The sequence below is a fragment of the Melospiza georgiana genome, chromosome 1, assembly GCF_028018845.1.
Source record: "Melospiza georgiana isolate bMelGeo1 chromosome 1, bMelGeo1.pri, whole genome shotgun sequence".
Taxonomy (NCBI): Eukaryota; Metazoa; Chordata; class Aves; order Passeriformes; family Passerellidae; genus Melospiza; species Melospiza georgiana.
In genome coordinates this window covers 66409527-66429669 of record NC_080430.1, presented here as the reverse complement: position 1 = coordinate 66429669, position 20143 = coordinate 66409527, and the positions used below count along the sequence as shown (strand labels likewise).

The 20143-nt window shown below is 39.3% G+C and overlaps 1 protein-coding gene across 11 annotated transcripts in view; it reads left to right on the top strand.

The window, feature by feature from the left end:
* The window catches only part of ATXN1 (ataxin 1), a 368814-nt gene that overhangs the window by 151041 nt on the left and 197630 nt on the right, over nucleotides 1-20143 (top strand). For all 11 annotated transcript variants that reach the window (XM_058027067.1, XM_058027093.1, XM_058027084.1 and 8 more), the window contains one exon: nucleotides 3806-3925. The gene's annotated coding sequence lies outside the window, so the exon portion shown is untranslated. The remainder of the gene's footprint in view (nucleotides 1-3805; nucleotides 3926-20143) is intronic.

Genomic DNA, 20143 nt, shown 5'->3' with positions numbered 1-20143 from the left:
TGCGTGTGCCGCCTTGGTGGCGTGCGGCCGGCGCGGCCACCGCCTCGGGCTTTCCGAAAATTGAAAGATGCCGGCGGTGGGTTCCTAATGGCCGAACTTCTAGGGAAGGGTGTTCTTTGCCCACTGGAGTGTCAGGCAGATGGGACCCTACGTGGCACGCTTAGCAGGTCAGCCAAATCATCAGTTCCACTTGCGTGTGTTACTAGCAACTTAATGAAGGTGTGGTACTTCGTAAAAACGCTTTTGGCTTATACAAGCTCGCATGAAAGTTTTTTCAGAGTTTTCCTTCTTTTTTTTTCTTCCTTCTCTTCCTCCCCCCCCCCCCTCCCCCCCCCCCATCCCCGTCTGTCTGGTTTAACTGTTTGGTGGCTATAGCAGTGTTTGCTAACAGTTCCCATTCCAACATTCTCATCATAGGCCGCAGGGTTGTTATTCTCCACTCCTGTATTGTACTTTACACCCTGTGGCTGCTGAGATGAAAATTGGTGATACTTGATGTCAGTATTGTCACTCTGGGTTTGTTGAAGACTCCTCATAGTTCTTAGCAAGGTCTAGGCCCTTCTGTGTGTTACGTGAAAGCTGACTGCAGTTTCTCATGATAAAAATAATTCTTGCCTCAGCAAAGACTTTGTTTCTAGTATGGGTGTATATTTTGCATTTGTGCTCATCAAAATATTATAGCCATAGAGCAGGAGACTTTCTGACACAGTTTATAACAGCGTCAAAGAATATGTAATATAATTAGCTTTGAACTGCATGTTGCTCCTAAAAATGTTTCACCAAGCAGTGTATATTTGTCTTCATTCTCATTGTTTGAACATGACTCTTTTAAGCCATTTTTCCATAAATGTAGGTATAATTTTTTAAAAGCACTAAATTTGGCACTGTATTCTAATGTCATAAATCTGGAGTAACTCCAGGGGATGGGATTGTGAGCCACTTACATGGGTGTATATCTCAAATAACTCCATTTATTGGATTCAGTCCAGGCGTGTAGTAGGGTAACCAAGCTCAGAAAGTGATCTGCTGCATATCACTGTTATTTTCTCTATATTGCTTTTCATGGCAAAAAGCACTGTGGGCTTAAATAGGATTTTTGCCTGATTAAGGAGCAGCATTAAGTGTCTATAGAAGTGGGTAACACCCCTACTCCTGTCACTAATCTTGGGTGCACTGACACTAATATTGAACTTGGCCCGGAGGATTTTGTGTCTCAGTGATGAGAAATCATCAGCACCCACAGCTCCTGAGTGTTTGTAGTACCAGGCTGGAACATAAAGCGATCCAGAAATATCTCAGTAAAACAGATATTTTAATCACTCTGATGGTAAAGCACTGGAGCTGGAGGAGGAGGCAATGAGAAATGCCTGTTGGTGGTTCAGCTGTTGTGGCGACAGGCAGTGGCAGTCTTGGGTTTGGTGTGGTGAGTTTGCAGGTCTCAGCCTGCCTGCTGAGCAGGAGTGTTTCTTCTTGGAGGGGTGAGGGGACAGGGTATTTGCAGGCAGTTTCCTGCACTGAAGTGCAACTTCTCAGTGCCTCAACTAACTTGCCCTTTTGGTTAGGAAGGAATATTCTCTGCTCGGTGCGGCCGCCTCTGTTCTGAGGAGTCGTCTTGAAACAGAAGAGCTTGTTAGGAGGACTGGCTGGAGAGAGTGGAATAGTGATGAGCAAGATAACGCCTGTAGTGTGAGCCTTTGTGTGCTGCATGCTGCTTATACATATTTTATTGTAAGACAAATTACCTGTGTGACTAAGAGTGTTAAAAAGTAATTATTTTCAAAAAGGCAATATATACATAGTTGAAAAAACTTTTCTGAAAAATAAACAGTGCAACTTTGCTTTTCTAGCCTGATTGGATCTATTTAGAAAGGTTGAAAAAGCTAGTTTTGTTTTAAAAGACATTTGCAAGATACATGGAATTTCACTTAACAATTTTTTTTATGTAATAGATCCAGTGGCCTAGTTTCCCATTAATTAAGAAAATAGACACTTGAATGCAGTCACCTGAAAAGCAACTAAAGATTTAAACATTAGAATTTTAAAGTAATTGTCTTAGTAACATTGTCTAGTGAAACAAAATCAAGGCCTAATTTTTCCCCTTGCTGAGGTTTAGCAGCGCATTTTAGCAGATGACAGTCAGGATTGTCATTGTTCATATGCACACTGCTTTTGTTGTGGTGTACTAATTGAGGGGGAAATGCAATGAAAAAAGTGTGGCAGGCTGTAAAGGAAGTGCTTGTCAGGGTTGCATAGATGGTCTTGAAGCACTGGCTGGCTGCAAACCTACTCCAGCGTGTGAGCCAGCTGCCGGTGGTGATGCTTGAGAGAAGTCAGGCTGTGTGACAGCCTCAGCTATAACCGCACAGGTTGTGAGTGATTTGCTTGTTCTGGAGAACTGTGCGGGTATGATGTGTACAATTCAGAGAGTGCAGATAACAGATTTAGTTGTAGGTCTCTTCTGAGACTGCTGTAACCAACTCTGCATTAACAGATAACGATATAATTAGGACAAGAAAGAGAAGTATGGCAGGCTTGGCACAGGTAAATATTTCATTGCAAAGGACTGACTTGCTATATTCCAGTGACTTCAATAGCCTAAGCTTTGCAAAGTGAAAATCCCGTCCTCATCCTTTCATTTTACTTTTAAGCAAGACTCCAAATGTGATAAATAAATAAACAGGTATTCGGTCAAAGGCACTGTATTTTGAAGTCTTATTCAGTAGTTCACATTCTTTATATGAGAAAATTGAAGATTTTTACATGGTTTTGGCTGAGGTGATGCATGACTAACATTTTAAAATGTAAGAAACTTTGCAGATTCCTGATTTCTGCAAAAAGACAAAAACTAGATCCATGACCGTAACTCCTTTTTGATCTCAGTGTATGTGCTGGGAATGTAATGCTTCATGGCTTTTTTTTTCTTTCAAAGCTGTAGTCTGAAGTGGTTGTACAACACATGCAAATCTGTATGTGTGCATTGGTCCCAGTCTGCAAAGTTACTTTAGTAGATGTCCCAGTGAGGGTTTTGCTGAATGAGGATTGATTGAAGAACCTATCTAGAGTTAAGTATGCATGTAAATCCTTTCCTAAATAGGAACAAGTAAGTATGCTCATAAACTGAAACAACAGAAATGATTCTCAGTGAGGGAGAAATGGTCCCACTAAATCCTTTTATTGTACCAAGGGTGATAAAAATATTTGGTGAGATTCCAAATGAAAACCCCAAATGTATTTTAGTAGGTGATGTCAGTAGAAGTTCAGTGCTGGTTCTTCATGATTTTTCTGAGCAAAATCACAGAAAAAAAATGAAAAAACTACATTGTTAAATTTTTTTTTTGTTTATATTTTTTGGGAATTTACAGTAATAGGCATCAACTGTAGCATGCCACCTTTAATGACAAAATAGTGTACAAGGTAAAGTCACATTTCAATGGGTGATTATTTTTCACCTAGTAGTAGTAATTGCAGCACTACGTTTTCAGGATGCTACTGCATTTCTCAAATAAAATATATTCTGTTGGCAGTGAAGACAGTCATCTCCACTTGCTTATGATTCTTCACCTCATTAAGATCACATTTAGGAAAAGAGCACTCTGAATAAATGGGCTCTGCTCTCTACTGGATGAGCTCTGTCTGCAGAATTAAATCTATGGTTTATTTGTGCTTGAGTAATAGTAAAAGCAGCCTCTCTCAGTCTTCATTGGGATATCTTAGTGTGTTGTAAATGACTGTAAATGTTGACTATTAACTGTGTTTTTGTTTCTCTTTATTTTGGTTTCCATCTCCTCAACTCCTGGATCAACAGTCACATTGCAGGCCAAGCCAGATGGGCAAGCAATACAAGCTGTGAATTTATTCTTGACCCCGTAGGACAGTGACCACCATCAGTTTTTTCTTCACCCTACAGTTATGCACTGCCAATAAGGTGAGAACGCAATGCTTTTTTTTTTTTCCCTTCAGCAAGTGTACACTGTCTGCTCTGGGCTTTAGGCAAAGTGCACATCTTCCTGGTGTCTGTGTGATTACCTACCTGTGATAGGTTTGTACTTCCCTTGCCTGGCAGCAGAGGTCCTTGAGAAACTCTGCTCAGAAAAATTCCTTTAACTCTGGTGACTCAGTTCTGTGACTTACAGAACAGGTGGGTTCCAGATGGGTGATTTTATGCTCACCTGAGGTCAGAGTGTATTCAGTTACTGGAAGATGTTAGTATGAATGGAAAAGCTGGCAGACTTTGATTCTTGTTATAAAATGCCATGTGTAAAATTGAGTAAATCCTTCCTTTGCTTTTATGATCATTTTCAGGATTCCTGTTGCTTGTCGCCTGCTTGGCTTTTCCACTGTCTTGAGTTTCTTCTGTGCATTAAACTTTGTCCAGCATTAGAATAGTTCCCAGGATAATTAGTCACTACTGATGTATCTGTGTGTCTTTTGCTCTATTTTGAGGAATGCTTTCAGTTCTTCTGATTTTCCTCCCTGAAATGCTGTTGCCAGACAAGATTTAAAAGTGCACATGTATCAGTCTGCTGCTGTCCCTTTCCTCTCTCTCTCTTTCCCATATGGTTGTGGAAAATAACTTGAAAAGACCAAGTCCCAAGACTCAACAATCATACTGCCAATAAAAAGAACATAAATTTTTATTTTATTTCTTTAATCTGATTGTCATTAAGCCAGCCTGGTTTTTTGGACCTATTCTATGATTTTTAAGTGCTTAGGATTGGCAATGCTGCTAATGCTTTAAGAAAAAAAAAGATAAAGGGTCATAATAAAATTGCCTGTGTCTTTAAATAAAAGAAAATGAAATATAGTTATTGGTTGCAGAAAACCAAAGGGTTTCTTTTTTAAATTTACAATCTGAAAGCATAATTACAATAGCACTCTTATTTATGTAGGGCTGATCAGAAAGTCTCTGTTGCAGAATAACTTCTTAATGTATACAGCATGTCATAGAAAAGTACACAGTGCATCATTTACATTTTACTGTGGCTGTGGGGAAGGGTGCTGTGTTTTAGAGGGAAGTTGCCTAGGCAAGTAGTTACATGCAAGGACAGGCCTGTTACAATTTCCAAAGGAGCTTGAATGGTGGGAGTGAGTGGTAACCACTGTAACTTCAGAGCAATAAGAGTTTCTGCAGAGTAAAAAACTACACAAAGTGCCCATGCACTGGCACACTTTGTCTTTCTATTTTGGAAGAGAACTGAATTGGTAGCAGCTGTTGACTTGGGACATCAGATAGAAAAAGTTTTTTGTTACGATGTTATCAGTTACACAAAACATTTAATTTTTTATTTTTTAAGATTAACTTGGGTTGTAGAAAAATGTGTTTAAGAAGTGATTACTGCTGGAAAAACGTATATATCTCAAGTAGAAGAAGTAGTTGTTTATAGGGCATTAGTCAAGTCCTATGAATAATCAGATTGTGTTACCCACGATATATTGCTAAGTCACCTTGGATATTTCAGCATCTGGTATTTTCTGCAATTGCATGAGAGACAATATACTAAATGTTAAACAAATATTTTAGATTAAAAATGTAACCTAGCTAAGTCTGATAGGAGTATGGTACTAAAATGCTTGTTTTCCTATACCAGCTCCGCTTGAAGTTTAGTATTGTATCTGTGAACCTTCGATGAGGTTAGATTTGTTTTAACTTCTTATTGTTGGACATTTTAGTTACTGAGTTGGAGGTACCTCTGTTGACCTCATTAGTTCTTATTTTTTTCTATGGAACAATCAAAATCAGGCCCACTGTATAACTAAATAAGTGAAATAAAAGTTATGGGATAGGCACTGCGTGCTTACAACTTTTCTCTGTTACTGGAGGAAACAGGCAGGAGCTCACAGTAGTAACATGTAAGAGAAACATGACGTGGCACTGTGCAGGGTGCAGCCGCAGATAGAGCATTTCATACTCACACTCATCATCTTTCTGGCTTTTGCATTTGTTTTGGGGTAAAGGTGGCAACTGCCCTGCTCCATTTTAGGTAGACCTGGGTTATGACCCTGGAGTCTGACTGAGGGAGAACATGGGACACATTTGAAGGCATCCAAAATGCATCTCAGAAGCCATACTTGAGGCCTGATGTCCCTGCATGTGCATTCATGGCTTCACTCGTGTGAGGATTTGTGTGGCGTCAGTGGGTAACATCTTTGTTGTGTGTCAGCTGTCCAGGTGTGCTTACCTTCTAATTCAAGCAACATTTTCTGCAGAGCCAGCTAAGCATCTTGCCTGGATAAGGACATGGGTATTAGTAAAAGTAAAGCAAAAATAAATAAAAAGATACAGCTTTCTTTCTTTTTTATTTTTAGTTAATTTTAGCCTGCTCTCCAAAACATAGAGTTATTGTTATTTGTTCAGAGCATGCACTGCCTCCTTCCACGTAGGCAAATGACTCAATGCTTTCTTTTATACAGTTGTCTTGAGAGGATTTTGCATGAGGTACTGGACATTTTAACAATTAAAGAGTTCTTTTTAATCTTTTTTGTTGTCGAGTCACTTGATATTTATTAATCATAGTACTGGGATGAATTTACAGCTGCAGACCATTTGTAAGAAATTTTTTTTGGCTGAATTTTCAGTAAGTATGCCTGTATGCTATCTAATATAGCTAATTTTTACATAAGACATAATTTCTGTTTTATGCAGACTTCTGACTACCTCTCTCTGTAAACAGGCAAAAGTCTGCCCTTTTAAAATACTTAATATTGAACATTAAAAGAATGAATCTGTCTCTGTATTACTGTGTGCAGTGGTAGCTTTTTGGTTTTCATATCAGGGTCCTTTTATCATAGCTGGTTTTATTTCTTCCCTTATGCTCTTTGTGAGGGCCTACAATATCTGTAGGGCTAAAAGAAGGTGGGCAATGGAGATTTCTAATGTTTTAAGTGAACAGCACAAGTGAAATGGAGTTGTGAACTAGCTATAACTGGATAGTAATTAGGAATATTTTTTTTAAATTGTTTATATGCGAGCAACTAAAAAGTAAATTAAATGAAGTGATGTGAATGCTGATGGATGTCTTAAAAATGAGGCTTTGTGGTCCCCTCACCTCAGCCATAACCTTTCATGGTTTTCCCCTGTTGTTCCTACTGCAGATACTGAAGGCCTGCTGTCTGACTGATAGAAAGTTTCATAACATGGTCTGAAGTGTAAATGGCATGGAGTGCAGTGGTATGCCTGCATAAAAACCACAAGGCTGACATTCATAATGTGATATAAGGCACTATCTGAGGTTTGATTTGCCTTCCAACTTGGTGTTTTTAAAAGGTGTATTTGCAAATGGAATGAGATTTGCTGTCCCACGCTCTGCAACTTGTTAGCATTCCTTTAAAAGTGTGGGCTTTTGCATGTTAGTGTGAGTAGATGGAGAACCTCCATGTGCTGGGGGTGAGGAGTGGTGAAGTGTCTGGATGTGCTGTGCAGTTGTGTGCAAGCCTGAGCATCTCTGTGTGCCCTCCTGCTGCCTCTCCCTTGGCTCTGTGTGTTGGGCAGGGGTGTGCTGCTGGGGTTTGCCTTGCCTTGAAACCAGGGCTGTGCTTTTGAAAGAAAGTTAGCCCTTGTTACTAATTTTGGGGTATAATTTTGGTATGAAATTAGCCCAGGTGGCAGCATCTGGATTTAAATGTGTTGGCTGAGGGGTTTCTCATGTTGAGACACTGTAATAGAGGCAAACCCTGAATTTGATAATTGCCTCTTTATTTTCTCATCAGTTACTTTTTTTGGAAGTAGCTGTAAACCTGACTTCAGGATTTACTGAGTCACTCCTTGTTCTATGAAAAGTACAGATGCCAAAGTGTTCCTCACTTGTATTGGAGTGTGGCTGTGACTGTCACCACATTTTGCCTTGTACCCATGTGTGAACGCCTTTGTAGTTTTGTACAGCTAACATTTCTGTCAGGCCAGCTACTTGAAAGAAAGTCAGGCTTTAATGGAGAAGGATAATTACAAAAGCAGGCTTAATCCTCCTTTACTGTATTTTGTGCTACTGAATATTTTCTCATTGGTGTAGCTCCTTTTCAGTGGCACGTGTAGCAGCTGACTAGAAAGTGATATTTTCAAACGTATATAATAATAAATGCATTTCTCCTCTTCCATAGCCCCTGAACCCTTTTTCTGCTTGGTACTGTGATGTATTCATAGCTTTCCCAAGGTAGTCTGACAGCAAGTAGATCCAGAATGGTTTGAAAATTCAATATATTCAAGGGAAAAAATCCTAGTAGGTTATTGCGGTAGAAGAAGTTGTAGCTTTATTCTCCATGTACCACTAGCAGTTAAAAACCCATCACACTAATCATATGTACTGAATTTTTATTTACAGATTAGGAGGCTCTACTTTGACATATGACTAGCAGGGAAGCCCCTCCCTTTAACAGTTGTATGTCATCTGCTTCAGAGAACTAATTACTTGGCAATTCCCATTTGATAATTCCCTCTTTATTTTCTGATGAGTTACTTAACAGTGATGAGCTTGTTGAGCAGAATGCCGTGTTTAATCTGTGCTTCAGAAACTACTGTGTAGGCCTGGGGATATCATTGTTTCTGAAATGCTGTTTAGCCTTGCCATAGGAGCATTGAAACCACACTAAGATATGTGAACAGTTCACAGTTAATGATCAGTTGAACGTGAGTGATGTACAGCAACTGCCAAAAAATAAAGGAGGGGTTTACATTGCTGTTGCACTGAAGCAGGAAGTTTAAATATTGAATTTCTCAAAAGAACCCCAAGCACCAATCCTAATGTAATTTAGATGTTCAGAAGCAGAAGCTTATGTCAGAGATATACCTTCAATGTATCATTGATCTTCTTCACTGAAACAATCAATTTAATGGAATTTTTTTTAAAAAACCACTGTTTATTGTAATACCCATCTGACAGCTTAGCCGACTCCTGGTGGTTTTTGTGTTCTTTTAACATGAGATACTTTAGTAAGTTTTTACTGTGTTTTCTCTGCTGTTACCTGTCTTATTCATTCTTCTCCACTTCCTTTTCACATTCTTTTACTCCAGTGGCCACAGCAACCCTTGTTCCTGGCTGGAGAATGCATTAGAAGTCTCACTGCTAGTTACAGCATCACAGTGTTTCTAGAGGGTTCCTAAATTCAGCAGTGCTTAGCTACAGCACCAGGCAAGGGGATTTATGGGGTGAAATGACATCAGCCTGCTCATGACAGTCATGGTAAGGTCAAAGTGAGTCTCCCTCTTGCAGATCAGGAGTCAGATGGGTCCTGTTCAGTCCCAGTGTCTCTGAAATTCAACCATGCTATTGAATTTGAATCCATTTTTTTTACTGGTTTCAGTGGAGAAAGGTTTGTAGATCATCTACAGTCACTTTGACTAGATGGTGGTATTATTCTACTGATACTGATACCTGAGGATTTCCACTGAGGCTGAGCCATTGCCATAAGCTGAGAATTGGGCTATTTTTTCCTTTATTAAATATAAATACAGTATTTTTTGTATTAGCTCACATGACATTGCATCATCAGGCTTGCTGCTTTATTAGATACTCACAATGATATCTCTTGCCCACTACTGGAAGCTGTGTAACAGGATTGTTTTAGCAATGAGAAGAAACTCATTTGTACATAGTTACATGTGTTTTTGTGAAATTAATCAGAGGAACAGTAGTTTTATGAAACATATAATTCAGAACAGATTAATCTACTTTAATTGTGTTCATGAAATACACCAGCTATAAAATCTTTTGAAAGGAATATTAATCAAGTTGATCAAAGATGACTTGAATATGGAATTCAAATATGAACACTATTACAGCAAATATACAGACAGATAGAAAGTAGCTTGGGAGATTATTTTTAAAAAAATTACTACAAAAATAAGTCCCATTTTCCTTTTTGGATTTTTTTAAAGAATATATCATGTTTTAGAAGCAAAGATACAAGAAGAAAAAACAAATACAATTTGAGATTTTATAAAATGCAGTGAATAGGCATTTTAAATAGCATAATAACACAAGGAGTCAAAACCTCACAGAAGGGCATTGAACCATTTTTCAATTTTTTAAACCTGTTTTTCATTCTATTTAATATTTTAATAACTCAAGGTGTCTCAGGTAGTGCTATATAGGCATTGCTGAAAACAGAAATCCTCTCTAACAATCAGAAAAGAAATATGACTTTCTTAGGATGCCTCACCTGTGATATGAAAGGTTTGCTTACACTGACAGGACTTGCCCCTTGACAAATCCTTCTACGAACCATTACAGCTTTTGTGGATGGACCTTCATCCTGAGCTGTGGTATCATATTTATTTTCCAGAGGCAGCCAAAGAGTTATTAGATGTTGATTTAGACAGATCTTCGTCTGCCTGCTTCAGAGGTGTCTGAGATTGAACTTCAAAGACACATGGATACATGCCAATACTATTTCTATCAATAGTTATACCAGTGAAACATTAACATATGAATATTGTGACCATGATCTTCAGTTAACCCAAGATTTTAATTCCATGCTAATGCATTGAAATTTGGCCTCAGGTTGAAAACAAAGAAAACCCAACTCACTAACATATGGTGGAGGTTTCCCTGTTGACCACTTCTGTTCTCTCCCTGGCACCAAATAAAATGGTAGGTTCTCTCTATTACAAGGAGAACCTGATACTTCCTAGATACTGTGTTTCTTTCCTCTGGATTCTCTTTTTCCTTTTTCTCACCACCCACCCTGTTAACATTGCTCTTCTGTAAGTAACACCTGCTGATGGACTAGCTGAGGATGACCTGCTTGGTCTGGTCATACGATTTGTGTTTGCATGTCCTTGTTTGCAGAACTGAGAAGCTGCTGCACCTCTCTCTTTAGGACTTGTCTGCTTCCCCTTTGAATCAGGTTGAGTTTCACGTTTCCTTCTTGCCACTCTTGCTAAGCTTTCTTGGTTCTCTGCTGTGATCTGGCCTGATATTTTTGTTGTTAGTGACAGTCTTGGAAATCACATGTGACTTCCTTTGTGAACTTGACAGTTGATTAATCAAACTGGGGGGAGGTAAGTGATATATGTTACATACGAGTATGTGTAACACGTGTCCTGTTTTACATGGAAAGAGGTTGATGGTGGAGCTTACAGTACAATAGTCTATAGTTTAAAATTATACTATATGGTGTTTGGATAGCTCACAAATGCACTGGAAAAGTTCATAAAACAGATGTGATACTGCAATCCTGGAAGAGCTGGAGAAGTAAAAGTCTGCATTTTGCTCCATATTTGCACAAGATGACAAAGTAACTCATTCTTGTTGTGTGGTCTTCAGGTGTGAGAGTGATAGAACCAGCATGGATGCCTCCGTGGATGTCACCACTGGTTTATTTCGATTGCACCTCAGTAGCAGGCTCAGAGGGAATACGATGTGTAGTGACTGAGCAAATTAAAGTAATTCCTCAGTGAAAGTATGACATTTGTTACATGAGGTTACTATCCAGATGTTATCTGTTAGTATACAGTGAGAAAGAGCCCTAAGGAAAATTGAGGTGGGCAGAAGGTAAGCATCTGAAATACATTAAACATCAGCAGTCGAGTACAACCCTGTTACCTAAGGAGTCAAACTTGGTGAATGTCATGTTGGCTGTATGGAATGGGAGAAATGCAAACTAAGACACACTTCTGCTATGTGTGCAGCTCTGCTATGAGGTGTGTTCATCTGAGCTGTCAGCTGGCTGGCTGCAATGTTTGCTGCTGTTTATACAGCTCAGCCAGGGTGTCTTTATGAAACCAGCAGTGCTGTGCAACCTAGGCTGCAGCAACTGGTGGTTTTATGCTGCTCTTATTTAACATGAAGGGTGCGTGTTGTGCAACGCACCGAGGTGCTCAGCCAAAGGCTGTGGTGAAATAAGGGGTCAGGTTCCCACCTCTGTTACTTACTTGGGTGGTTTCAATGGAGCCATGTGGGTGTAAATGTGGTGTGATAGAGTCTGGGGCCTTTGGCGTGTGTCTGAGCCTCTGGGCTCAGAGCTGACGCAGACAGGTCAGCACTGCTGATCGCACACTGTTTGTTTGGTGGGAGTAGAGCAGTCACTTGGCTTTTCCTTCAAGTGGAGAAGGACTGAAAGTTGTTGCTCAGACAAATGTCATCAGTCTTCTTTTCTTCCTGTGCTTCAGGTGGATGTGTTGGTGAATAAGACTAATCTTTTTTTACACAGCCCAAACAGTGTTTTGCCTTTTTATCCTTCTGTCCTGTTTTAACCATTTCCAGACTTCTTTCTCTTGTTGCTGGCCAATTAGTTTTTCTCTTCACTGTCTTCTCTACCAAGATTCTCCTGTGCTCAGCAGTTCTTACTGCTGCATATCTGACCTACTTGTACACGTCTCCCTCACTGGCTTTGTTACCGGCACAATACTTAGATTTTGTGTAGACCATTTCTTCCCTTTTAATTCTGTGTGTGTTTCTATGTGTCTAAAATGCCCTTCTCCTTAGGGTGTTTCGATACCTCAATAGTTTTCTGCAGAAATGAAAATTTGAACGTTGTTTCATCTACCTCTCTTCCTTCCTAGTTTAGTCATAGCTGGATTCTGAGCTTTGCAACCCCAGTGATCTGCCTGGACAAGCCTTTCACTCCATGCAGCCTTCTGCTCCTCCTCATGGGAAAAGACCATTATTTCTTCTCTGAAGCTTCTCTGTGGGTGCCTGTTTCTCTGGCTGAACATTGGATTTTCAGTTTATGTGCCCCTGCTAGTCTTCCCTGGTTTCCAGCTGCAGTGTCTCTTCAGCAGACGTCTTGCTTTTTAGGCTTGTCAGCTGATCTCTAACAAATCAGTAGCATATATTTGTTTGTAAAATGTTACATGCTGGCACTGTTAAAAAACACAAACAATGAAAACCACAAAACCAAAACTCATTCAGTTATTTTCTCTGTACCTGAGCATGAACCTGGGTCATTTGCTTATAAAATAATGGAGAACTATTACTTTATTATCATATCATGTGATCTTCTAATCAAAGGATTCTTTTACTGTGTTAATAGCAATAATTCAAATTGTTAATGTAAATTTTAAAAAATGTAGTACCATTTTCATGTGTCATACTGATGGCTCAAAAGTAGCAGCTTGAGCACTTTTCTTTGGGCTTCTTTATCATCACTTCTTCTCATACCGCGATAAAGTTCTCTAGTAATAGATTGTGAAATATAAGTTAAATCAAAAAAGAATTTTTGAAAAGCACTTCATTCAGAAAAAGAAAATAAAAGTGACATAGTATGCATTTTGAGTGAGGTTCTTCAGAGAGGGAAAAATTCCTGGACTGCTATGGAGAAGTACCAAAATGAAGCACCTACTGAATGAGTGAAGTTCACTTAAGGTGTGAAGTGGAAATATGTAAGAGGGGTTTTTAAAAATTTTTCTTTTTTTTTTTTTTGTGTATCAGCATGCTTTTGCAATGAACTTACTATTGGAATGATACTGTGGTTATAGTAGATTTAAAAAAACCCAAACAATATAATAATTGTTTTGATTGATAATGCTGGAGTTGGTATGTTTTCTCAAAAAGGAGGCTTTTGACTAAACAGGAAACCATCAAAAATAACTTGTATCTGGAAATTGATAACCCTTCTTGTTATAAATTATCAACAAAAAGATACAGACTATGAGATATTAGAGGAAAATACCCATTTTACAAATTCATTTACTCAGTGAATTTAACAATACCGTGAGTATAGTTTCACTTTTCCTGTATGTAGGCAGTTTCTCGAGGTGAGAAAAACATCTGAAAAAACCCTCAACCTCATGGTTATAAGATCATAAAAACTGGTGCAGGGAGCTTGGAGGTATGAGTTACTACTTTTAAAGTCCTCTTTTAAAAACAACGCTAGACTCCATATTGATGGAGTGCTTTTAAAGGCAGTGCCCTTTTAATCAGCAAACAGGTCCTCTGTGCATCAAATAATTAAAAATAGAGCAAAGTTTCTGAACAAGGCGTCTGGCAGAAGCGTCTGTACTTCCATCTGTGCATGATTAGCAGAATGTTTCATGATATTTAAATAGCACAAGCTTTGCTCTCTTTTTTATTATTTGTTGTACTGAAGACCTGTTTGCTTGTTAAGTGGTCTTTTTTGAATAGTTACTGGCAAGGAATCAGGAAAGTGTATGAAGACATCTTGTACACACTGCAAATGCCAAATTGTCCCTTTTTTCAGAGACACTGCCCTTACTATTTTTTTTAATTTTTTTTTTTTTGATTGGAGTTTTACCACATCCCTCACTTGATGTTTAAATTTTCTTAAGGACCAGTTGATTTCAGAGAGAGCTGAGCAGGTATTTCTGCCCAGGGACTGCAGCCTGGCGGCTCACGGGTGTTGCCCTCCCTGGGAGGCGCGTTGCCGTGCGAGTACGCACCAGGGTGCACTGGCAGAGTACGTGTGGCGGCTCAGCTCTGCAGCTCCTGCCTCTAATCTGCTGTGCACGCTGCTCTGGAGCCTTACCCTTTCATGGGGACGTAATCAGCCAGGCAACAGCTTTCCAAGTGCTTTTGAGGCCTTAAGCTGGGACTCCTCTTTGCTGGCAGTCATTCAGCATCAGATTGTGTGCTCTTCGTCTCTGGCTAGCAACGCGGCGCTTTGCAGTTGTAGCCACTGATTTCCCTCTGTACTAGTAAAGATTTTGTGTGTGTGTTTTACAAAGGCCTGTACAAGAAGGTATGGAATGAAAAGAAGCTGCTGTCTGGATGCTGAGTGTATTGCTGTAGCTGGCTGAGGGTAGTTTGGGTGCCAGCAGGTTGGTAGGGAGCTGAGACGCTTGGATAGGCTCAGGGGTCCTTTATGGAGAGCCAGTATTCAGTCTAAGGACAATCTGTGGTCTTGGATGGGCATGGAAAATAAGAGCTTTTGTGGTGTGTGTAAGTGGTGTTTACTCTGTAGCTGGGCTTTCTGTTGCTGGGTTTTTCTTCTTGTGTTTGAGGAAAGCTGTGGTGTGTGATGTGTGAGTACTGACCTGGGTCGTCTCTTAACTTCAGCTAAAAACTTCAAAAGAAATTGTGGTTACTACTGACAGCAAAGCTGCTAACCTGTCAACATAAATGTATAAACTCTGTGTGTTTGCACCTTAGAAAAAAACCACTGAAACACCTCGGCTGTGAAGAAAGTGTGTGCTATAAGCCTCCACACAGAGTTCACCCCACTTCACCTGGTTAGCACTGTGTTACTGGTGTCCACCATGCTGTTTCTGACCCAGGTTCTGCAGAGCAGAGTGCTCTGCAGTCTCACAGCAAGTTCTCCTCAGCAGGTTTATATCTTACATGGTGAAATTGTTGAGTTTCAGCGGGGGCAGTGATAGGATCACTTTGCAAATACCTGTCCATTGCCATCATTCAGCTGCTGGTCCAGGGAAGGCTTTAAGATGAATGAGTATATACAGGGAAGTACTGAAAGGGCAAGAGAACAAACAAACATGCTTCACTGTAAAAACTGAGGGTAACATGTATGCCCATTCCTTCAGCTAAACCTCTCAACTAATGCATGAAGCAGTTGCACTCACATTTTACCCACACTGCTCTTAAAAATCAGTTCCCTCAATAATTGATTTCTTCAGAAATAAGAATTACTTCTAGAGCTGATTCTTGATTAGTGCAGTTTGGTGGGGCTAATATTACCTTCTTTCCAGGAGCAGGAAGGAGAGAAAAGACTTGGGTTAATTTTAAAAAGATTCATGAAGTTGTGTTGGTAGGTTGGTTAAACTAAGCCAAGTTTTGTGTTTTACTCCTAGTATTTGTTCTCAAAATATACCATAATGCTTTTTTGGAACAGCTTCAGTATCTTGTGAATTTGAATTAATTAATATTAGTATGAGTTTCATACTGTCCAGCAGAACTTGGGGTTTTTTGTGTCTTCTGTCATGCCCAAGGTGCTCCAAGCACTTTAAAATAATGAGTTCAGTTATAATAGTGCTGAGGCTCTGTAGACAAACAGCTATTCTTCTGAGTGCAAGGAGATCAAATTAAAGGATTGCTTTTTTGATAGGAGTGGGAAGAATACTGCTTGTGATGCTAGTAATACCCCTGGTATTTTTTCAAGAGCATTTGTGACAGGCTCCTTGTTTTGGTACACCAGATTTTGCTGTTTATTACTAAATTTATAATTCTCAATGCACTGTAAACAAAGTGAAGAAGAATTGCAGGACACATATTCAGAAGCTGTTGTTCACACCTAATTGTTGTATTTCTAGCCCTGATTATTTGACATCATGACATACTACATGAAAAATCTGGTAGCCCTTGATTTCCTGAAACAAAACCAAAGCTTCCTTTTCTAGCCCTGCAAAAGTACATTGTATCTAAGCAGGTAAACTGGAATTCAGCCTAGGATAGTAGGATGCTGTTGATTTGTGTGAAAAATAATGGTTCTGTTAGTTGTCTGCAGGTCTCCAGAGGAGAGAGAGCGCCTTGTATCACTCAAAACCAATTCATTTCGGCTGGCTGGAGAGAAGTATGGACAGCATCCAACAGACAGCCATCTCCAAGTACAAAGATTATAATGGAAATGTTGATGACCAGTCAGTATTGATATATTAGGAAGTATTTATATAACTCAGTGTTGTTGACTACTGTAGAAATGTTGTCTTAGGCCCTGTTCCCACTGGCATTCCTCCTGTTGACTTTTGGAGTGTTAGGATCAGACCCCTTTGGCTCAAATTTGGAGTGAATTAAGACTGAAAGAAGCATGCATGTTCTGCAATCACCCTTCACTTTTGGAGGGGAGAATGGAGGAAATAACTGACTTGTGCAATGGTACCAAAGTTCTTTATGGCATCATCAAGCCATACACTGAAAATAAAGCTTTCCTTAAGCTATTTGAGATATTTCATTTTGATCTATAGCCTAAAGTGTTCCCTGTTAATGGAAGACTCAATGTGGTTTTTATGCTTTCCTTGTGAAGTTGTTCTTTGACAAGGAGAAAAATGTATCTAATTAGCATGCACCTTTCTGTATGTGGATTATTATGCATTCATTATTTTAAGTTGGTGCTATTATATGAAAGTTTCTCCAGAACTTTGGCAACGTGGTAGAAAGGAGTGACAGTTCAGTGCATTCTCAGCTGTGCAGCTCTAAAATATGTTGCTTTTGAAGACACCTACATGTTACAGTAAAAATACCCCTTACAGCCAAAGGTGCGTGACCACAGTCTAGGTAATCACAAAAGAAAGAGATTCAACTAAGTACTGAAACAGGAAAAAAAAAAAGAGTAAATTTTTTTTAAGAGCAGTATAGAAATTATGAAAGACATAATTACTATTCTATGAATATTAAAAAAAAGCCCCCCAAACCCCACAAAGCTCAAGGGTTCACTATATATAAAAGTCACTATCACTTAGGGAATATATATCTAAATATTGAATGTATGCTAAATACTATACATTTGATTGACATTCAGGGCTCAGTTGTACTCCAGAAAAAGAACAGATGTGTAGCTTTGCTAGAAACAACAAAAGACAATTTGGGGAAATGCAGAAGTACTGCTAGAAAAGCTGAATGCTACATTTCTAAGTAAAATGCCATGTGACTAATATAAGTGCTCTTCTGTCCCAGATAGGGCTGCTGAAATTTTCAGCAGATAGCAAAAATTTACTGTTTCATATTTCATAGATAATAGTTGTTCTGAATGCTTTAAATAATACAGGAAATGTAGTGTGACAAACTTGACATTTGAATATTAATATTGATACTGAAACAGTTCACCACAAAGAATGCCAGGGCTGCAGGAGGAAGGATAGCATTTTGATCAGATAAAGACACAAAAATTATAAAGCCCTTCATATACATTGAAAAAAAGGCCTTGTGAAAACTGTGACAAAATTACCTTTCAAGATTAGACATTTTGTATCCTGTTTTGGTAATATCTCTGCAGGGAAAGTTGGAAGCAAAGAGATGTCTTTGCCATTTCTGTCTTCCCCCTTCCTCCCCCACTTGCAGTTTGATGAAGGCTATTTGAAATAAGGTTAAGAGTCCAGGGCTATGAAGTGTTTTAGGTTCACTTGTACAAATACATGAGTGGATGTGGGCTCAAGAAAAGACACATGGGCATGTATACTCTTTGGTGACCAGTCTCAAACTTGCTTGAGATGCACTGTAAGTTATCCTCTGTAGAGTTGAGATTTGGCAACAGGTTACTTTATTAAAGAGAGGCTTTTCTTTTCTAAACATAAAATAGTGCTGACAGTCCCTTTTTCCTAAACAGGCAAGATTGCTCTCCCACATCTGTGTGCACATGAGTGTGTGCACAATCCTTTAGTATAAATTTGTTATGGCTTGCTTGATTTATGTAGCTATCTGTGGTGAGACCAGGAGAACACAGCCCTTCAGGTATAAGTAAGTTTCAGCCCACCTACGTGATGGAGCCCAAGGACTGTGTCCTCTTTCTGTTCACAATATCTCTCAAAGAGGATACAAAATAAAGATGTAGACTGGTGAAAAGTTGATGATTGCAAGCAGAGGAGGCCAGCCCAAGCCAAGCCCATGGAAGGAGCAGGAATGTTTCTGTTCTGTCGCTCTCTGCAGTGCAGTGCTGGTGTGGATGTGCCCCACTTGATAAATCTCTTAGTGGCTTTTGGCAGTTGTTGTCATAGAGATGATTTGGTAAGTCACTTACCTGGTTGTGGTACCGATAGGTACATTGCTTTCCAAAATTCCTTGTAAGTGGAGTATGTAGAGTACCTTTTTGGCTTTGTATGGGTAGTATAGGTTGCACCAGTTTGATTTTAGCTGTTTAGCTATATGCAAACTAGTTAAAGGCGTTTTATTTTATGGGTCAGGAAGGAAAAGTTTGCCAGCCTCCCTTCTGAAAATGTTTTGGTAGCTGTGACCACTTTTTCCCTTCAAAAATATATCTTGTGCTTTCAGATTCTCTCATTTTCAGATGTGATTAATGGTAATTTTTATCTTTAGAATGCAAATGGAATTTTTAGCATACTTTTGCACTGTATAGTGCTTCTTTCTGCACAAACTGCTTACCAGACAAATTAAAAAGACAGGTATGTATTTAAAACCCAACCAACCCAAAGCAAAGTACATTTTACCTTCTGAAATATTTATATAATTGTAGTTGTAGGTGCTGCAACATATTTATGTGGAAGTGGCATCATTCTGCTTTGCCAAGCGTAAGCAGGTCCCTTTAGCTGTGTGTTGCCACTGTAGGCAGGAGGAAATGTTGGGTATTTCACTGGAATGATGGCAAAGCCTTTGTGTCTCAGTGTGGGTAACCCACATGGGAACAACCCCTCTTAGGTACCTTCTGCAGGGGGCTGTTGCCTGTCGGGGAATCACAGATCCCTGGCAGTTGCTGGTATTCCTGTAAAAAGGGTGTAACAGCAGCACTTGTATTAAGAAATGCAAATCCCCTGCTGCCATGTACAAAGCAGGCAGACTCCTGACCCCTTGGTGATGCCAGTGGCATTTGAGCGTGCCCTGTGAGTTGTTAAACTCGTTAGGCACAATCTCATTTTCACAAAGGAGGCCTGGACTAAGACAGTAATGCATTGGAGGTCTTACTCTCCAGGGCTGTGCAGTTGTAAGGTGATTCACAGCATGTACAGAGGGAATAGAAAATGTTATCTTGGAAGCATTCCAGTGTGTTATTTTGAAGTCATTTTGCTCAGGCACAAACGCTGGTGATTATATGGCAGCCTCTAGAGCTACAGAGTGGAAGGTGGACCTCCTATACCTTAGGTTAGGCTGTAACTAGTAAATGACATTTTATTCTGTGGCCAGCTATTCACCTGACTGTTCTGACCTCTGTTCCAAATAGAAATCAAGAAAATAAAATACTTCTGAGACTTTGGCCTGTTACAATATGGGTTGCTGCTGCAGATGATTATATAGATCTATTTTACTGCCAGTTCCCTATGCCAAAATTTAGAAAAGTGTCTTAATTTTAACTGCCCAGAAACACAGCCCAAAATGGGAGTAATCATACTGAAACAAATTACTTTTTTTACATCCTGTATTTGCTCTATTTCTTCCACTGTTTCTCAAACTACTACTGCCAGTGGTACAACAATAGGTTAAACTAACTTTAAAAAAACTAATTATAGTATAGTTGCTCAAAGGAACATAGAAGCAAATCGTTAAGACAACATTTATCTTCTGATTTAGTGTCTGAACCTGCTTCCTTGATATCAGTGCAAATTAATGAAATTAGGATCATACCTTTAAAGAAA